General features: G+C 48.3%; 1 long non-coding RNA gene and 1 pseudogene across 3 annotated transcripts; both read left to right on the top strand.

Moving 5' to 3' along the window:
- Positions 1-4,288: 4,288 nt before the first annotated feature.
- On the top strand, positions 4,289-5,374 carry LOC102472661 (myosin regulatory light chain 12B pseudogene; annotated as a pseudogene).
- A 4,060-nt stretch (positions 5,375-9,434) lies between these two features.
- LOC114007702 (uncharacterized) lies at positions 9,435-19,069 on the top strand. 3 transcript variants are annotated; one of them, XR_003549286.1, is made up of 3 exons: positions 9,435-9,773; positions 10,160-10,223; positions 18,446-19,069. It is a non-coding gene; the product is annotated as an uncharacterized LOC114007702 (long non-coding RNA). The 3 variants fall into 3 exon arrangements; XR_003549288.1 differs by having other exon boundaries at positions 18,450-19,069; XR_003549287.1 differs by lacking the exon at positions 18,446-19,069 and adding an exon at positions 18,305-18,340.
- Positions 19,070-19,474: the final 405 nt, after the last annotated feature.

The following is a 19,474-nucleotide window of genomic DNA, read 5'->3' on the forward strand; positions in this document are numbered from 1 at the left end:
TGTGAGCGTTGATACTTCTCTGGGCAAATTAAAATGAATCAATTTATAAAATTAAATAAATCTTAAAAAAAAAAACTAAAATAAATTAGTCTCCAATATTGTGCTATAGCAACACAAAACAGACTAAGACAATAACCTTTAACACCAAAAGGAAGTACAGATTAGTTTGCTGAGAGGTTTTGTCCATTTTTCTTTCATAAATCCATCAGATCAGTCAGGCTTGGGTGTTTCCTTTTGTTTTGTTTCCTGGTATTTGTTTTTTGTTTTGGAGGGTCTTGTTTTTGTTTTGCTAGAGGGCACATGCACTAATCCGAAAAAGACAGCGAGACAGAGACAGAGGAAGAGGAGAAAGCACCCTACGTGAGAACAGTCACACTGCAATCCTTTCTCCCTACCTCTTCCTCCTTTCAAGATTTTGGGCATGCGTGCACATGCGCCCAATATGTTTCTCAAGCCACTGGGGCCAGGACTTGAACCATGTAATCAGCCATGTGGGATCCAGCTGCTTTAACCACCAGGCCACAGAGTCAGCGTGGTGCTTTAAAATCAATGCACTTGGGCAGGCTCCATGACCTGGTGGTTGAAATGGCCATATTCCACATGGCTGACTGTGTGCAAGTCAGGACCCAGAGATGAGAAGCACACTGGGCACCTGTGCATGTGTGCGCCAAATCCCCAAAGCAGGGAGAAATGGAGGAGAAGGGATTGGGGCATGACCATGCCCAGTGGGAGGTGCTTTCTCCTCTCCCTCTCTGTCTCTCTGATGTGCACCATCTAGCAATAAGTAAATAAATAAATAATAATAATAAATAAAAGCAATGCACTTTATTTTTTGGTAGTTGTCCTTAACATTCATATTTCTATTTATTTATATTTGTTTATTAAACTTAAAAATACCTACAACTTTATTTCCCACCAAAAACAGTCTTACCAAACTCTCAAACCCCGGCCCTCGTCTCCACCCCCATGTGTGCCGTGCCTCACCGGGAAGGTTTTATATATATTATGACAGATGGGTTCTCAGCGCCTTCTCTCCCCTTGGGTATTATGTAAAGATACATCCGTTTCTATGAGAACTGGAAAAGAGAATCTCAGTATTTTGGGTTTTATTTAATAACCCAAGATGTTGAACAGTGTTTTCATGGCAGCTAAATGTACATTTCTGATTCTGCAAATTGTCTGTTGATGTCCTTTGCTATTTCTTTTTCTTTTTAGTGTTTATTATGCAATATTTTTTGGTTGTAGAAAATTAGTAAAAGCAGGGCCAGCAGGTGGCGTAATGGTTGAGGCGCTGGATTCCCACAGGGCTGACCGTGGTTCGAGTCTCAGACTCAGTGGCTTGAAACACACCAGGTACACGTGCATACGTGCCCAACATCAGGAGAAAGGAAGAGGAGGGGCTGTGGCATGGCCATTGCCCCCTGGGTGGTGATTCCTCACTCTCTTTCTGGCATGTGGCCAATGGCAAAAACCTTACCCCCCCCAAAAAAAATAGGGAAGACAGAGAAAAAGAAAGAAAACTAGTAAAAGCAAAAGTGAAACAGTAGGAAAAAAGTGTCACCTAAAATCCCTCACTGCAGAGCTTACATGCTACACATTTCACTTTGTGGTCTTTTTTTATTTTTATTTTTTCCAAGTTTATTTATTAAACCAGCCAGGTGGCGTGAAGGTCAAGGCAGCTAGATTTCACATGGCTGGCTGCAAGTTTCAAGTCCTGGACGCAGGGACTTGAGAAACATTTGAGGCACGTGTGTGTGCCTGCCCAAAATTCTGAGAGGAGAATGGAGACAGGATTGAGTGTAGCCATCCCCCTGGGGAGTGACTTCTCACTTTCCCTCTCGCTGTCTCTCTCCAATGAATGCATGCACCATATTGCATTAAATAATCAAGTTTCATGAGAGAAAGAGAACAGATTCACACAGTGAAGCTGGTCGTGTGGGATCCAGCACCTCAACCTCCACACCACCTGCTGGCCTCCATGTTTCCTTCTCTTCCGCCTTCCCCCGTTAAGATGAAACTGAGAAGACAAATGCTTCCTTGACCCATGGTTAATGGGATGAGTTGGTGGTTGAGGCAAAGTTAAGGCTGAGATGTTTTTGAGACTGAAATCTGGCTTGAGGTGGGTCCTTCACCGTGGGCCAATTAGGACTGGGTAAGGATCATGAAATAACATTTTAGGATTCGTGAACACAGCAAGGTGAGAGTTCAGAGACTCACGGCATAAACTTGTTTCGGACATTCTACTGAAGAGCTGACGGGGCTTTCTGGAAGTTGCTGGAACAGACAATGAAGTCTCCCAGGAGGGCAGGGTTGTGCTGATGAAAGTCCAGGGAAAGTCAGGTCCAGTAACGTGGCCGCTGAGCTGTGGACGTGGCCTTGGCGCCCCCTTGTGGTCTGAGGCAGAAGCGTACCTGAACCGACGCCTGCAGGTGGCGCGGTTGGGTGTCATCCGGGTGGTCTCAGCCTCTGTGAGGTGCCTGCTCCCCTTGCTGGACGGTCTTCTACTATATCATGGGTAGGAAGCACCTCCACAGAGCAGTTAAGATCCTGAAGATCAAATACAGAACATCGAGACACAGAGGAGTTCTTTGAGAAAGATTATGACGCCTGAGTAGAGTCTCCTCAGCCTGGAGCAAGTGTCAGGGTTAAACAAAACAATAGGTTACTGATTTTCCCTTAACTTCAGACTCCAGTATGGCTTAGCATGTTCCTAACCCTTTTTTATTTAAAATGTTGTGTTGTTCATCATGGATTTCTATTATTATTATTATGATTGATTGAGATTTTTTTGTTGGTTTGCTATAGGGCAGGTGCACTTACCAGAGAGAGAAGGAGTAGAAGTGAGAAATCACTCCCCAAAGGGTGGCCATGCCACATTCCCTTCTCCTCCATTCTCCTCTCCAGATGTTTTAAACACACACACAGACATATACATATGCACACGCGCACACCTGGTGGGACTGTCAAACCACCAGGGCACCACCAGCTCTGGGACTTGAACCATACAATCTGCCTGGTGTGACTTTCAAACCACCAGCTCTGGGACTTGAGCCAGGAAATCAGCCATAAGGGGTCCTATTGCCTTAACCTCCGTGCCATCTCTGGATGAAGTTGTTTTTTGTTTTGTTTTGTTTTGTTTTTTGTAAATACTGCACTTAAGTATCACTTACCTTGTTTATTGGGGTTTTGGGCACCCCTCCCTTAACTAGCATTCTCCAAGCAAGCCTGGGCCCGCCTCCCTATCAACTTGGCTGCATTTCTTTCTTTTTTTTTTTTTTTGGAGAGATTTTCACTGTAGGGCGCGTGCGCTCGCCAGACAGACAGAGAGAGACATAGAGACAGAAAGCGAGAAATCACCCCCCAGGGGGGATGGTCACGCCACAATCCCTTCTCCTCCATTCTCCTCTCGGGATCTTGGGCACGCACGCACACGCGCCCGGCGTGAGTTTTAAGCCACCGGCTCCGGGACATGAACTGCGGTCGACTATGTGGGAGTCCAGCGACATAGCCATTACGCTAACTGCTGGTTCCCCCTTTCTTTCTTTTTAAAATTATTTATTTATTCATTTATTTATTGTAATTTGACCAGAGAGAGACACAGAGAGAGAGAGAGGGAAAGTGAGAAAGCAAGGTCTGGGACTCGAACTGTGGTAGGGCACATGGGAGTGTCCAACACCCTAACCACCACACCACCTGCTGGTCCCCATCTTGGCTGTATTTCATGAGCCTCTTGAGTGTGTGTGTGTGTGTGTGTGTGTGTGTAGGTGTGGGGGGGGGTCAATAGCCTCAGTGGTGGAGGACTCGCTTCGGTCTCTGAATTTTAGCAATCAGGATTCTTCATTTTCTAGGCCTCTTGTAAAGCGTGACATGAAAAGGATGAAGAAAGAAGAAAACCATCCGGAGTCTCCTGTGAATGATTAGGCTTTCTGTAAAGTCAAAGCCCATTGTTGTCCCTTGTTTGTTTCAGCTTCAATTAAGCTATATAATGTCTTTGCTCCGAGAGGAGAAATGGACACTAGGGGACATCAGGGGCAATCCCGAGAGCAGGCACTGGGCTTCTGTCTGCTCGGTGGGTAGTAACCACAAAGGAGGCTCTGCTTTGGCCACAAATCCAATGCAGTCATTGGAACCACGCTGTGACCTGCTTTTCACTGGCACGGCCCGTGGGAGAGTCAAAGCACTGCAACCCTTTGGCATGTGTCAGGAAGAACAAGTGCCAGGTGGGGAGCTCTGCACCACAAATGTCGGCTAAGGCCTGTGGACATGAGACCCTTCCAACCAACCCACCTGCTCCTGGCTGCCACCTGCCAGGTCCTAGCTCAGTGGAAGTCCAGGGACAAGGAGAGCTCCTCCTGAAGTCCCAGGATTTCTTAGGTGACCTGGCGACCTTGATAGGGAATTTCCAGCTCTTCTGGATGCCTGGCCTGTGTGGTATTTACCATTGAAAAGTCACCTAAGAGAGTGCTGGCACCACCACCGTCCTACCACAGCCCTGCTCTGGTCTCCGTCGCTCGTCTCGCGCAGGACAGCCCCGGTTCTGGTGTCTGGTGCCGGCTCCAGAGTTAAGCAATCATCATGTCAAGCAAAAAGGCAAAGACCAAGACCACCAAGAAGCGCCCTCAGCATGCAGCATCCAATGTGTCCTCCATGTTTGACCCGTCACAGATTCAGGAGCTCAAAGAGGCCTTCCACGTGATTGATCAAAACAGAGATGGTTTCGTCGACAAGGGGGACTTACATGATATGCTTGCATCTCTAGGGAAGAGTCCCACTGATGCGCACTCCATGCCATGATGAATGAGGCTCCAGGCCCCATCAATTTCACTATGTTCTTCACCATGTTCGGGGAGAAGCTAAATGGCACAGATCCTGAAGATCTCATCAGAAATGCTTTTGCATGTTTTGATGAAGAAGCAACAGGCACCACTGAGGAGGCCTACCTGAGGGAGCTGCTGACCACAGTGGGAGACCATGTTACAGACGAGGAGGTGGACGAGCTGTACCGAGAAGCACCTTCTGACAAAAAGGGGGATTTCAATTACATGGAGTTCACACGCATCCTTAAACATGAAGCAAAAGGCAAAGATGACTGAGAGAACCTCAGCTAAAACATTCCCCTCGTGCTGTCTTTCTCTATTTTGTTTCTCAGATATCTCCTCTACCCTCACAGAACCTGTTGCATGCAGCTTAGTTTCACAACTTGGCCTCTTTCAGGGTTTTTTTGGATATATTTATTTCAGACTTTTCTGCCACTTAGCACTTGTATAATCAAACAGGAAATGGGGATGAGGTTGTAAATTGTATTGAAAAGAGGTAGCGAATAAAAATCAAAAAATGTGAAAGCCCAGGGAAAAAAAAAAAGAAAGAAATGTCACCTAAGAGACCAGCCGGTTGCATGGTGGTTAAGGTGCTGGACTCCCACATGGCTGACCAGGTTTGAAACCTGGCGACTTGCTTTCTCACCTTATCTTTCTCTTTCTTGCTGTCTCTGTGCCCTATAGCAAATTGAAAATAATAATAAATAAAATAAACTTTAAAAAAATGTCACCTAGAGTCCAGTTGTCCAGGAACAGGAGGTTGCAACCTTTCCCTTCTCCTCCATCTTTGCCTCCTTTCAGAATTCTGGGCACACACATGTGCCCAGCGTGTTTCTCAAGCCACTGGGTCTGGGACTTGGACCTCAAGGGTGGCCATGTGGATCCAGCCTCCTTAACTATCACCCACAGGCTGCCCAGACAAATCTTTTGATGCTGTCTTCCGGATGATCAGACACAATGCAGACTCAGACCACGCTGGTGCCTCCAGGATAGCCTGAAGCTCCAAAGGCTTGTTCCCTCCTCAAACCACAATCAGCCATGTGGAATTCTAGGGCTCTTCACCACACCATCTGCCAGCCCCAGATCCTTTACCTTTAATAAGCTCTCTCTCTCTCTCTCTCTCTTTTTTTTTTCTTGAGAGGTTTTTGCTATAGGGCACGTGCACTCGCCAGACAGACAGAGAGAGACAGAGAGACAGAAAGTGAAAAATCATCCCCCAGGGGGGATGACCACGCCGCAATCCCTTCTCCTCCATTCTCCTCTTGGGATCTTGGGCACACATGCACACATGCCCGGCATGAGTTTAAGCCACCGGGTCCGGGACTCAAACCGTGGTCAACTACGTGGGAGTCCAGCGACATAGCCATTACGCCAACTGCTTTTCCCAATAAGCTCTATATTTTTTATTTGCACAACATTAAAGAGCTGACCTGCTAACCTGCTTATCTTCCCCCCAGAGTAGGAAATGCTCTGAAATCAAAAAGTGAAGTTCAAGGTCAATTCTGTATATGCAAAATATCCAAAGTGTTAATAAAACATTATATTAATACAAATGCTCTAGAATTGTACCCTCCCCAGGGTGAGTCAGCAGGCCTGGGACTTGCGATCTGCTGCATGTTCTAGGCCCACTGGCAAATCCTCATGAACTAGTTTTGTATCAAACCCACCAGGGATTACCTCTCCTCTTCTGTTGCTGGATCCTAAATTAATTAAACCAGGCCATTCAGTCCTGTCACCAGTAGACAGTTTCTGCTTTTCTGCCATGCTTGGCTGAAGACCCATTTTAAGCTAAAAGCCAGAAATTGTACCTCCATCAAAGGACCATCTCAAAGCCAGAGAGGAAAGGACTAGATGGGATCCTCAGCAAATGACACTACAAAAAGCGGACTGCTGGTACAAGCATCTTAGCACCAGCTAACGTGACTTGTCAGACAGTGCCAGGGAGCCAAGTGAAGGCTTCCAGGGCTGTCAGGACGGAGCAGACACAAGCATATCATCTCTGCGGCTTGCGGCGCACCGTCGCGCGGCTGGGGAATCCATGGAGATAAACGTGTCACCACACCGCGTTAGCACTGCGTGGCCCTCGGTGTGAGGGCAAATGAGGTCACACATCTTCAGGCAGTGGCCCTCACGCTGAGTGAGGAAGATGAACTCCATAAGTGTGGCCCGGCCTCTGCACGCATGTACTCTGGTGAAGCAGAAAGAGACGCAGCAACGGCTGAGCAACCCGCTGCCCCGAAGGTGAGATGCCCACGTTCACTCCGCGGGCGCCTTGCAGCCCGGCTTCTCCAGGGACATCTCTGCAGGCTCATCCTCTGCTCCAGTCCTGACCAGCGAGGAGAAATCTTACATGTTTTCAGAAGTCCCTGTTTTTACCCAGGAGTCACTGGGATCTCGACCACAGACGCCGGTGCACAGAGCCTGAGCTTCAACTCCCAGCTCACTCCCAGCCTTACCACAAGCTGGGGATGGCCTCTGCATTTCTGCTTTGCCTTTCTATAGAACAATGAGAAGACAGCCTTCCCATGGGCTGGCTGTGAATGTTAAATGAATTAATATGTGCAAAGAGCTCAGGGTGGCACAGTGTGGTGGCTGAGCTCAGGCAGTCACTTCCGGTGTGCGGCCTGTGGGATGTGGAGCCCCCCCAAGGTGGTGGGTAAGTGCTGCATCTAGGGCCATCTGCTGGCGACAGAGGAGTGGCCCGTGACCTCATTCCAGGATGTCCCTGTAGCTCGCCTAGAATGTCGCTGCCGTCCACTGCAGCGGTCCGCACCTGCAGGAGCCTGTGCCAGTCTGACACTCATCCCCGCTGGAGGACCTGACATTCCTGCCTCCGTTTTCATCTCCAGTGTTTCAGGGCAGACGTTTCGCTGCCCCAGAAGCAGGACCATGGCTGAGCTTCATTCCATGCGGTTAGACCTGAGATTGAATGCCCGGCAATGGACAGAGGAGGTGGACCTCTGACACCTGACTTCCACTCTCCTGTGAAAACAATCACCAGGCCTGTCACTAAGTGTCCCACATAACCGAGACTTGTCAGAAGCACGTGAGTGCCCGTCATTTGGAAGTGAAAAGGCAATGCTGTCCCCTGCGAACTTACATCCTATCACCCTCTTAAGTAACATTTTAAGGAATCGCTTTGTCAATAGCTTTGTCATGCCCTTAATTGTTTCTTAGAATAAAATTTTAGTAGTAGAATTATTGGATTCATGTAAGAATTTATATATATATATAGCCTTCCAAACAGATTTCTGCTAATTTACTCTCTCCAGCAATAAATTAGATTTCCAATTTTGTCATCCCTTGTGAAACACATCTTTCTTTCTTCCTTCCTCCCTCCCTCCCTTCCTTCCTTCCTTCCTCTCTCTCTCTTTCTTTCACCTAGACGGCACTTGTGCTCCTCATGAGAGAGAGAGAGAGAGAGAATGTGAAAAATCACCCCCCCACACGGTGGGTCGTCACGCAGCAATCCCGTCTCCATTGCTCTCTCATGCACGCACACGCACTTGGTATACTTTTCAAGCGAACAAGTCCAGGACTCCAATCGCACAGCCAGCCACATGGGATTCAGCCACTTTAACCACCACACTAATAGGTGGGCCCAAATGCATATTTCAGTCCGTATCATTGCGAATTTTAGAGATGAAAAACAAACCTCTCTGAACTTCTGTGTAGCAGACAGCCACAGTCTTCCCAGAGTGCATGTAAGATTTTATTGCACACTCATGCAGCTGTGTGGGGTACCCGGGGCCAGGCCAACAAGTTAAACTCACTTCCTCTGCCCGTCCTCTGCTCCTGGCCTCAGGATGGGTGCAAAAGGGCTCCCTGGCACCTGTGGGCATCCTAGGCCTCCACTCCTCTAATGATGGTGGAAGCCCAAGAGCACGGCCTTTCATTGGCTAAAGCATAACACCTGCCAAGCCCGATGACCAGGGGGCAGAAGTCCACGCCCTCGCATGACACCATGGCAGCCGAAGGCCCCCTGAAGGGAAGGGCAGCACCCAGAGCAACCGCTTCCCTGCCGCTGTGAAGCTGAGCACCCACACGCTCGGCAGGGGACTTCTCCCCTTCGGGCGTTGCCCACACAGGGGCGCCTGAACCAGCGGGCCATTGTAGACATGCTGGTCCGGGAGGGTGAGAGCTCTAGAGCAAGAACGAGCCCAGTGAGCCAACACGTATAGGAGGCCTTGGGACCACAGCCTTGGAAGAGCAAGGTCAGGGGAGGGAAGGGCAGGGACGTGCTCCCTAGTTTACAAGGTGCGGAAGGTTGGCTGGAGTGCAGAGGGGCAACAGGAGGCTCCTTCCGGGTCTGCTGAGTAGTTCACGTAGACTGAGAGCAGAGGCGAGCAGTGGGGCCGGGGGGAATGAGGAGTCAGTGGTGGGCTAGCAGGAGACGAGAGGGGAACGGTCCCAGGGGCTTTCGTTACCTGCTTTTCCGCAGTCACGGCGCCTCGGCCCTCCCCTGTTCCTTGGGCACGGGTGACAGGTTTCCCTGCGTGAGGCCGCGCAGCGCGGAAGGGGTTAACCCTACTCACGCACCCTGCACGCGGTTTACCGTCACCATGGGAACGCCGCTTTCGGGGCGGGGCCGCGAGCGTCTTTGTGACGCACCTGTAGTACAGCCGCTGAATGGTCGGTCAGGCGCGGTGCGGGACCTAGAGGCCCCGGACCTCCTGGCCTCCCAGAACCTCTCGGAGGGTGAGGCTCAACCTGGACTGGCAGCCTCTGAGGCGTATGTCCCTTCTTGCCACTCTATGGGGGCACCACGGAGAGTGAGTGGGCTACCTAAAGTGGGGACAGAGTCTGCAAACTCCCTGTCCCTGGGTAATGTCACTGAGGCCTAGGTTCTGCCTCCCACTGGCCACTTCTGAGCTCCCATCGCCCCTACCCAGTCTTCCCTACGAAGCAGCTAGAAACGGAGCCCAGAGACAACCAGAATGCCAGGGGACGGAGAAGGTAGGCAGCGAGGTCAGCGCGCTTCTGGGAACTCCTGAGCCTACCAACTGCCCCAGAATGGGCGGGCCTTAAGGGCTCAGAGAAGCGATATGAAAATTGCGGGGTGCTCCCCGATCTAGCCCCTGCCCCAGCCCCCACGCTCTAGCCCCGCCTTGGAGCTGGGCAGAGCGAGGTGGTTTCAGGGTTACAGAGGCTGGTGGCCCCTGAACCTGAAAACCTGAAGCCTGGGCTGATTGTCGGAAAGAACTCTGAGCATATACTTGGGGAGTCTTTTTTTTTCCTTGGGAATTCTCCTTTCTATGAGGAGGGAGGGGAAATAACAAATAATGACAAACTGAACTAAAATGTAAACGAAATTTAAAGGTACTTAAAACTTGGGCCAGCAGGTGGCATGGTGGTTAAGGCAGCTGGATCCCACGGAGTAGTTCCAGACCCAAACCTCGGGCTCAGGTGAGTGACTGCCAAGAGGAGAATCCCAAGAGAATGGAGAAGGGATTACTATGTGGTTATCCTCCCAGGGAGTGATTTCTCACTTTCTCTCTTCCTCCTCTTTCTCTCTCCAGGTGCATGTACCTTATAGCAAAACGTTTTAAAAAATTATTTTTAGGGAACAGCAGTTGGCATACTGGACTCTCATGTAGTCACCAGCGGTTCAAGTTCCAGACCCTGTGGCTTAAACTCATGCTGGGCATGTGTGCATGCGTGCCCAAGATCCTGAGAGGAGAATGGAGGAGAAGGAATTGCAGTGTGGCCAACCCCTCTGAGGGGTGATTTCTCGCTTTCTGTCTCTGTGTCTGTCTCTGTCTTTCTAGCGAGCACACACACCCTATAGCAAAAGCCTCTCCGAAACAGAAAAAAAAACTTTTTAAAGGGGGTTTCGTTACCGCTCCTCAATCAACTGAAGGTCAGGATCTGCAGCATACTCTACAGCTGCACCTGATGTCCCCATGTGACAGGCAGCCCTTAACCAGCTCCCCCGCCCCCAACTCCATCCACAGGCCGAAGACTTCCTCCTGCCTGACTTCTCTGTCAGCTTCCTGGGCTACCATAAAAAAATGACCAGAAACAGGGTAGAATCCATGCTTGGGCCCTTCCAGCCGGTGGCTGCTGGTATTTCTTGATGTGTGGCTGCATCCCCCTAGAGTCTGTTTCCATGGAAATGTGGCCTTTGTGTCTGAGCTCCCTTTGCGCCTCTCTCTCTCTCTCTCTCTCTCTCTCATTTGCCAGAGTGCACGTGAGTTTTTCAGAGACCCCAGGTCACGGAATCGCTTCTCCTCCAACCTGCCAGAATTTGGGCACACATGCACAGATGCCCATTATGTTTTGCAAGCCACCAGGGCGAGGACTCGAACCACAGTTCACCATATTGGATCTAACTTGCTACAAAAAAACTGCTGCACCACAGGGCTAGCCCTGCTTCTCATAAGGACACTTGTGATGACATTTAGGGCCCAACTAGATCATCTAGAATCATCTCCTCATCTTGACGATCCTTACTCGCATGTACAAAGACCCTTTTTCCCAGTAAGGTTACACAGTTTTCAGGATTAAGACATGGACATACCTTTGAAGGAAAGAGGGTTTCAACCTGTCACATGTCCCAACCTTTCTCCTAGGTCCCCCAATTACCAGCCAAGCAATTACCCACTGCCCATAGTTCATATATGTTCTAATTTGTTTTATTTTTCATTTGCCAGAGCCATGTGCACTGGCTGGAGAGAGACGGAGTGGGAAAGTGAGAGAGCACCCTCATGAGGGATGGTCACACCACAATCCCTTCTCCAGTTTTTCATCCTCCCAGCGTTTTGGGTATACACACACACACACACACACACACACACACTTGACATGCTTTTCACACTACTGGGTCTGGGACTCAAACTGCACAGGCAGCCACGTGGGATCCAACTCACATAACCACCAGGCCATGGGCTGGCCCAGGTTCATATATAGTCGGACCTCAGTCTGCTTCTATGCACACCCAGCGAGTGACTGGTTGCGCTGCCTGCATTCCACCCACTGGGAGGACTGTCCCTCACCGCTGCTTCTCAGGGCCATGTGGGGCTGAGCACAGCAGCATTTGTGGCTTATAGGCCAGCCTGTCCATGACAAGTTTAGTGCTCGGTCAGACTCAGGTGTCTGTAAGAAGTCCCTTCTGGAGGCCAGCTCCCAGATGCAGTAGTAATACGTTGCTCACAGAAAGCTGAATCCCACATCCCAAATTCAAGGTTTAAATCCCTGGCCTGACTGGCCTCAAACATGCTGGGCGCACTGAGTGCCTAGGATCAGCCAGGCTGGAGGACTGGAGGAAGGGGATCGAGGGGTGACTGGACCCTATGAAGGGGGCTTCTCGCCTGCGTGGGCATGCACACATGCACATACACATTATCATGAGTAAAGAAAACTGTTCTTAAAATCTAAGAAACCCCTCGGAACCCCAGTTCTGAGCTGAGTGAGAAGGGGGCCTGATGCAACATTAGTGGATGACGTAGGCCTGGACCACCTGCTTGGACAGCTGACATGCCACCTGGCCCTGCTTGTGCCAGCAGGGAGGATCCTGACTATCTCATTGTGGGCTGCCGTTGGGCCCGCTGACCTTCTGACAGGGTGGGTCTGGTGGGACCCAGCTCCAGATGACAGCTCTGGCTGCAGAGTCGCTCGGCATCTCTTGGTGGGTGTCCTGTCTCCATGAGGATCTAGTAGCCCGCTGGGAGCTATTTTGTTTAGTTCTGTTTTCTTGGTGGTATGTATGTAATTCTCAGTAACAGATGGTATGGCCTTGATCCAGAACCCTAAGTGTCTACATTGTGAATCTCCCATGGAGATGCGCCATAAACTCCAGATAGCATCTTTCCCTACCACAGAAACCTCAAAGACAATGAAGTCTGCTAGATTTTTATTTTTAAGAGAGATTTTTGCTATAGGGTATGTACGCTCACTGGACAGAGAGAGTGAGAAATCACCCTCTCCCCCAGGGGGGATGGCCACCCCATAACCTCCTCCATTCTCCTCTCGGGATTTTGGGCATGCACACACATGCGCCTGGCATGAGTTTTAAGTTGCTGGGTCTAGGACTCAAACTGTGGTCTACTACGTGAGAGTCCAATGATGTAACCATTATACTATCTGCTGGTCCCTAGATTTCTTGTTTTTAAGAGAGTTGTTTGTTTGTTTGTTTGTTTGTTTGTTTTTGCTATAGGATACATTTTCTTACCGGGGAGACAGAGATAGACAAAAAACAAGAAATCACTTTCTAGGGGCCACGCTATATTCCTTCACACATACACTGTGAGTTTTAAGCCAATGGGGTCCAGGACTCAAACTATGGTCGACTATGTGGGAGTCCAGCAACATAACCATTATGCCATCTGCTAGTCCCAAAGTCTGCTAGATTTTATGGTGCAAGGGGCAGGGCTGCTCGTTCCACAGCCTGAGCTTTCCCACTCCCCCCGACCCTAGCCAAGCCAATGGTCTTCATGCACCTCAGTGGACCAGAGCAGCTTTCTCATCCATGAGATTTGCAACCTACTAAACATTGTGCTCTATCCCTTTTTATGAGATTTTTAAATTTTATTATTTATTTCTTCTGTGAGAGAGACAGAGAGATAGGCATCCTTAACAGGGTTCCACGCCATGCTCTACCCTGGTGTCAGCCAGCCCAGATCACAGGTATGAGCACACACCCAGCATATTTTTTTTGAGAGGTTTTATTTTTGGTATAGGGAGTGTGCGCTTGCCGGAAAGACAGAGACAGAGAGACAGAAAGCAAGAAATCACCTCCCAAGGGGGATGGCTACACCACAATCCCTTCTCCTCCATTCTCCTCTCAGGATCTTGGGCATGTACGCACACGTGTCTGGCATGAGTTTAAGCCACAAGGTCTGGGATTCGAATCATGGTCAACTACATGGAAGTTCAGTGACATAGCCATTACACCAACTGCTGGTCCCTACACTCAGCATATTGAGAGAGGTTCCAGGACACAAACCCACAACCTTCCCCATGTGGGTCTGGTTGCATCATCACTGCACCACCTCCTGGTCCCTGTGCTTCCTTATTGTTAGGTGGAGTTATTCAGTGCAGTCATTTGCCCTGTACTTTGGAGGGAAGATCCAAGCATGCTCCAAGCCACTGAATCCCTAAAATCCACACCAATGGGACCAGCAGATGGCATAGCAGTTAAGTCCCCGGACTCCCACATAGTCAACCATGGTTTGAAACCCAAACCCAGTGGCTTGCAACTCACACGAGGTACATATGCATGCGTGCCAAAATTCCAAGAGAATGGAGAAGCAACTGCAGCATTCCCCTAGGGGATGATTTCTTGCTTTCGGTCTCTGTCTCTTCCTGTCTCTCCATCTCTTCCTGTCTCTCCAGTGAGCACATGAACTCTATAGCAAAAAAAAAAAAAAAACTCTCTCAAAAAAAAAAAAATCCACACTGAGGAGCTTAGCAAATTAAAAGATCCAAGGTCAATATATACAAATCAGCTATGTATACAGAAATCAACGTAAGCTGGTTCATAACCCTAAATGTAGAGCTGAAACCGCGTAGTTTGTAGACTATCAGCCCATCTTAGCTGCCTTGGATTAACCATATGTTTATCTCAAGGTATAGATGTTCTGTAATCATGGATCTGTGAGTTGTTTCAGGGCAAGATTAACCTGCAAGATTAATTCTTCAACCACAAATGTATTGTTTCTACCTGGCTTTTGTGAAGTCTGGAGGATTCAGAAAGTTAGGGCTGCTGATGAAGTAGAAATGTGCTGATGTGAACACAGGATCAGGTCCCCCACCCCCATCGCGAGCAGATTTTGGGGTCCTGATTCCAAGGTGCTTCACCCACACCGTGTGCAGGAGGTGGGAGATCCGAAGTCAAAGTGCACAGTGTGGGCCAGCCCCATGGCCTGGTGGTTAAGGGAGCTAGAGCCCACGTGGCCAGCCGAGTAGTTCAAGTCCTGGCTCTGATGGCTTGTAAAATACACCAAGCGCGTGTGCGTGCATGCCCCAAATCCCAACAGGTTGGAGAAATGCAGGAGATTGTATTGTAACCACACCTCCTATAACCACTCCCCACTAGGGAAGTGTTGTTTTTTTTTTTTTTTTTTGAGAGATTTTCACTGTAGGGCGCGTGTGCTCACCAGACAGACAGAGAGAGACATAGAGACAGAAAGCGAGAAATCACCCCCGAGGGGGGATGGTCACGCCGCAATCCCTTCTCCTCCATTCTCCTCTCGGGATCTTGGGCACGCACGCACACGCGCCCGGTGTGAGTTTTAAGCCACCGGGTCCAGGACGTGAACCGCGGTCGACTATGTGAAAGTCCAGCAACATAGCCATTATGCTAACTGCTGGTTCCCGGGAAGATTTTCTCCTCTCCCTCTGGCCAGCACTTGCACCCTCTGACCAAAAAAAAAAAAAAGTATTATACGTGTCCCAGCAGTGGGAATACAAAGAAGATTGCATCCGAGATTGCCAATCCCCTCCCCTGTTGTCGCCATTCTTGTACTAAGGCTGAGTACAAGTTATCTGAGTCCTAGAGGTCCTTCCAGCTTCTAAACACTTAAGGTGACTCATGTGTAATTAATACAAACTTCTAGAAGAAAACATAGATGAACCCCATCATGGGCTTTGCTTTGTCAAAGACTGCTTAAATACAATACAAACAGTATAATCCATAAAAGCAAAAAATTAATAAATCAGACTTCATCAAAATTAAATTTTTTAAAAATGTTTTGTGTTTTAAAAAAAATTAATTGTGGGGACCAGCAGATGGTGTAATGGTTGCATTGCTGCACTCTCACATAGTCGACTGTGGTTCAAGTCCCATACCCGGTGGCTTAAGACTGCTGGGCATGTGTGCATATGTGGCCAAAATCCCAAGAGGAAAATGGAGAAGGGATTGCAGCATGTCCATCCCTGCTGTGGGGTGATTTCTCGCTTTCTGTCTGTCTCTCTGGTGAGCGCATGCACCCTATACTAAAAGTGTCTCTCTTTAAAAAATAATAATAATAATTGTGGGAACTAGCAGGTGGCCTGGTGGTAGATAAAAGCACTGGACTCTCACATGGCTGACCACAGTTTGAGTCCTAGACCTGGCATCTTGTTTTCTTGCTCTCTCTCTGGTCAAATGAAAAAAGAATGATAAAAGTTAAATAAAAGAATTCTTTTTTAAAAAAATTAATTGTGGGAATTAGCAGGTGGTATGGTGGTTTAGACACTGGACTCCCACACAGCCAACCGTGGTTTAAGTCCCAAACCTGGTGGCTTGAAAATCACACCAGACACGTGTGCACGCATGCACGCCCAAAATTCCAGGAGAAAAAATGGAGAAGGGATTGCGGCTTGGACATTTCCCGTGGGAGGTGATTTCTCATTTTCCCTCTGTCTGCTCTGGCAAGCACATACACCCTATGGCAAAACCCCCCAAAAAACAGCTGTTAGGGGCCAACAGGTGGTGTGGTGGTTAAGGGCACTGGATTCCCACATGGCTAACCATGGTTTGAGTCCTGGACCTGGTGGCTTGCTTTCTCAGTTTCTCTCTATCTCTCTCACTCTGTCTCTTTCTGGTCAAACTAAAATAAATAAAGTTAAATAAAAAAATAATTCTTTAAGAAAGAAAAAAGCTGGTTTGTGTAACAAAGAACAGGAAGAGAGGATGTTGCAAGCAGTTTGTTAAGAGTTTACATTGGTTCATTTAAAATGGTGCAGACAAACTGATTGGGATTGGCACTACCTCCTCCCTTACATCACACACTCAAGAACACTGGGAAACAGAAAGGGTAGGGTGAACTGTGAGATCTGTAATCCTTTGGCAGCTTCACAACTTATTTACAGTAAACTTACCCAATAATCCTGGCGGGTGTGACCAAAGGCTCCTGTTTTTAAGGTTCCTGTTTTATGGAGGCCTTTAAGGTTTTTTTTTTTTTTTTTTTTGGAGAGCTTTTTTTTGCTATAGCGCGTGTGTACTCACCAGAGAGACAGACAGAAAGTGAGAAATCACCCCCCAGAGGGAATGGCCACACCGCAATCCCTTCTCATTCATTCACCTCTTAGAATCTTAGGCACACATGCACACATGCCCAGAGTGAGTTTAAGCCGCCAAGTCTGGGACTCAGACCACAGTGGACTACAAGGGAGTCCAGTGATGTAGCCATTACACCATCTGCTGGTCCCGGAGGCCCTTAAGATTTAAATGGACCTGGGGCTAGAAGATGGCATGGTGGTTAGGGTGCTGGACTCCTACATAGTTGGCTATAGTTTGAATCCTGGACCTGGCATCTTGCTCTCTCACTTTCCCTTTCTCTCTCTCTCTCTGGTCAAATTTTAAAATAAAGAATAATAACAATTAAGATAAGTAATTCGTGTTTAAGAAAAAAGATTTACATTTAAATGGACCAGTGAGTGAGTGGTGGTTAAGGTGGCTGGCTCCCACATGGCCAATGGCACCCAAACTGACTTGTGTGCCCAAAATCCAGAAAGGAGAAATGGAGAAAGGATTGCGGCATGACCACCCCCATGGGGGTGCTTTCCTACTTTACTACTGTGGACAGAAATCTGACTACTTTTTCCTATTTTTCCAAAGTCTGTTCCAGAGGGCCTGGGGGGAGTCACACCCACAGAGGCTGACAGACCATTTGGCCCACTGGTAACAGGATTCTTCCTACATCCTGCTCTTGGCATAGTATTGGAGTCTCTTTGTGACGTGTATTAAGCCTCCTTATCTGTTAGAGTACATTCCTTTCTGATCTCAGCAGCCTTCCTTTTCCAATCATCACCCTAAAAGCTGTAGAACCCACCTATAACCCACAAGCCTCTGCCCCCACATGTCCCACCTTTTTGGGCCAGACCAATGGAAAAACTTTTTTCACTAAATTCAGAACTCTGTCTCTCATTCTCAAAATCAATTAAAAGGAACCTCTGTACCTGATCACCCCGGGAGAATGTCTTGCCTCCTCTCTGGGTCTAGGTCACTCATTCTGCGGAAATAAACCGCATTAATAATTATTAAACTTTTAGAGTTGGTTACTTTCTGTTGACACATCTATCTCCCAGTGAGTGCATGTGCCCTCTAGCTAATTATATTTTTAATTTCTTTTTTGTTGTTGTTGTTCTATCTTTTCTGCCCCTCTAACTAAAAAAAGAGAGAGAGAGAATTTAAAACTATCTTTAGTGGGGAACAGCAGGTGGTGCAGAGGTTAAGATAGCTGGGTCCCGTGGCTTGAAAATCACGCCAGATGGGAAAAAAGAAGAGGATAGAACCCCTATGCCTGTGAATTCTGAGCGCTAGACTTGCACCCCCTGCAATCAGCCATCAGAAGCCAAAATTCAAGTGTCCTCTCACAAGACAGGCTAACCTTTGGTACTCGGAGGTCAGGGGCTCCCTCACGGCATAAACTTAACTCTGGGGTCTCAGCCCAAGTGCAAATGCTCTCTCACAGCACAAACTAAGCCTCAATTTGAAAACCAAAATGATTGGGAGCTAAATGCAAAAGAGATTCAAGATGCAAATGTCCTTTCTGGGCCCGCAGGTGGCACGGCTAGATTCCCACGTGGCTGGCAAATTTAAAAAATAATAACACATGGAGTTAAATAAATAATTATTTTAAGAAAAAGAAAATGTCCTTTCCTGAAAACTGAGAACTCACCTGGATCAGGATTCCCTCTCCTAGACAGCTGGCAACAAAAGACGCCCAGATAAAGTCTCAGAACCTGGATCCCCAGGAAGGAGGCTCAGAAACTGAGAGGATCCACACCCACGACCTGGGCCACTGAGGAGGTGATGGAGTACAAGGCTCCTGTGGAGGGGATCGCAGTTGGTGTGGTGATTAGAGGCACTGAAATTAAAACAGTAATAATAATAATAACAGTAACGAATGTAAATAAATAAATATTAAAAATAAAAGACTCCTGTGGGCACCTTTATGCTGGTTTCTTGGGATCCAGCGCAGGATCTCAGTCCAAAACATTGGCCTCCTGTAAGTTGTATTTAACAAAACCAACATGGGTATTCTCCTCACACCAACTGTATCGATTCCTGTCATGCATAGAACCTGGGAAAGTGATCTCTGAGTGGGTCCAGGGACACAGTGAACCTACTGTGGGCTGGGCCTGGGTCAAAACTATTGATACCCTGGTTTCATATACCCCCAATACTAACAGGGGACCCCAGTGATGCTTTGGGTCCCTGAAGATCAACAACTCTGACAGTATTCGAAATGTCTGGATGCCTCTGATCGAATGAACCATGAACCACACTACCACACTGACACATCTTCAGGTCCTTTGCTCTTTTTTTTTTTTTTTTTTTTTAGAAATCACCCCCAGGGGGGATGGCCACGCTGCAATCCCTTCTTCTCCATTCTCCTCTCAGGATCTTGGGCAAGCACACACACGCGCCTGGCATGAGTTTAAGCCGCCCGGTCCTGGACTCAAACCGTGGTCAACTACATGGGAGTCCAACCACATAGCCATTATGCTAACTGCTGGTCCCCAGGTCCTTTGCTCTTCAGCTGCACCCTAGAATCTTTTACTAGCCCTAAGCAAGTTTGTGCTGGAGTGAAATTCTTCCTAGGGACAGTTACTCAGATCCTCTAATTGAGATAGCAGCTGACCTTCGGGCCTTTAACAGAAAAGCCTGGTGATTAGATCTGAAACGGGTCAGGTCACTCGCAGGAGGGAAGGCAGTCGGGAGACAGCCA

The sequence above is a fragment of the Tupaia chinensis genome, unplaced genomic scaffold, assembly GCF_000334495.1.
Source record: "Tupaia chinensis unplaced genomic scaffold, TupChi_1.0 Scaffold000217_1, whole genome shotgun sequence".
NCBI lineage: Eukaryota > Metazoa > Chordata > Mammalia > Scandentia > Tupaiidae > Tupaia > Tupaia belangeri.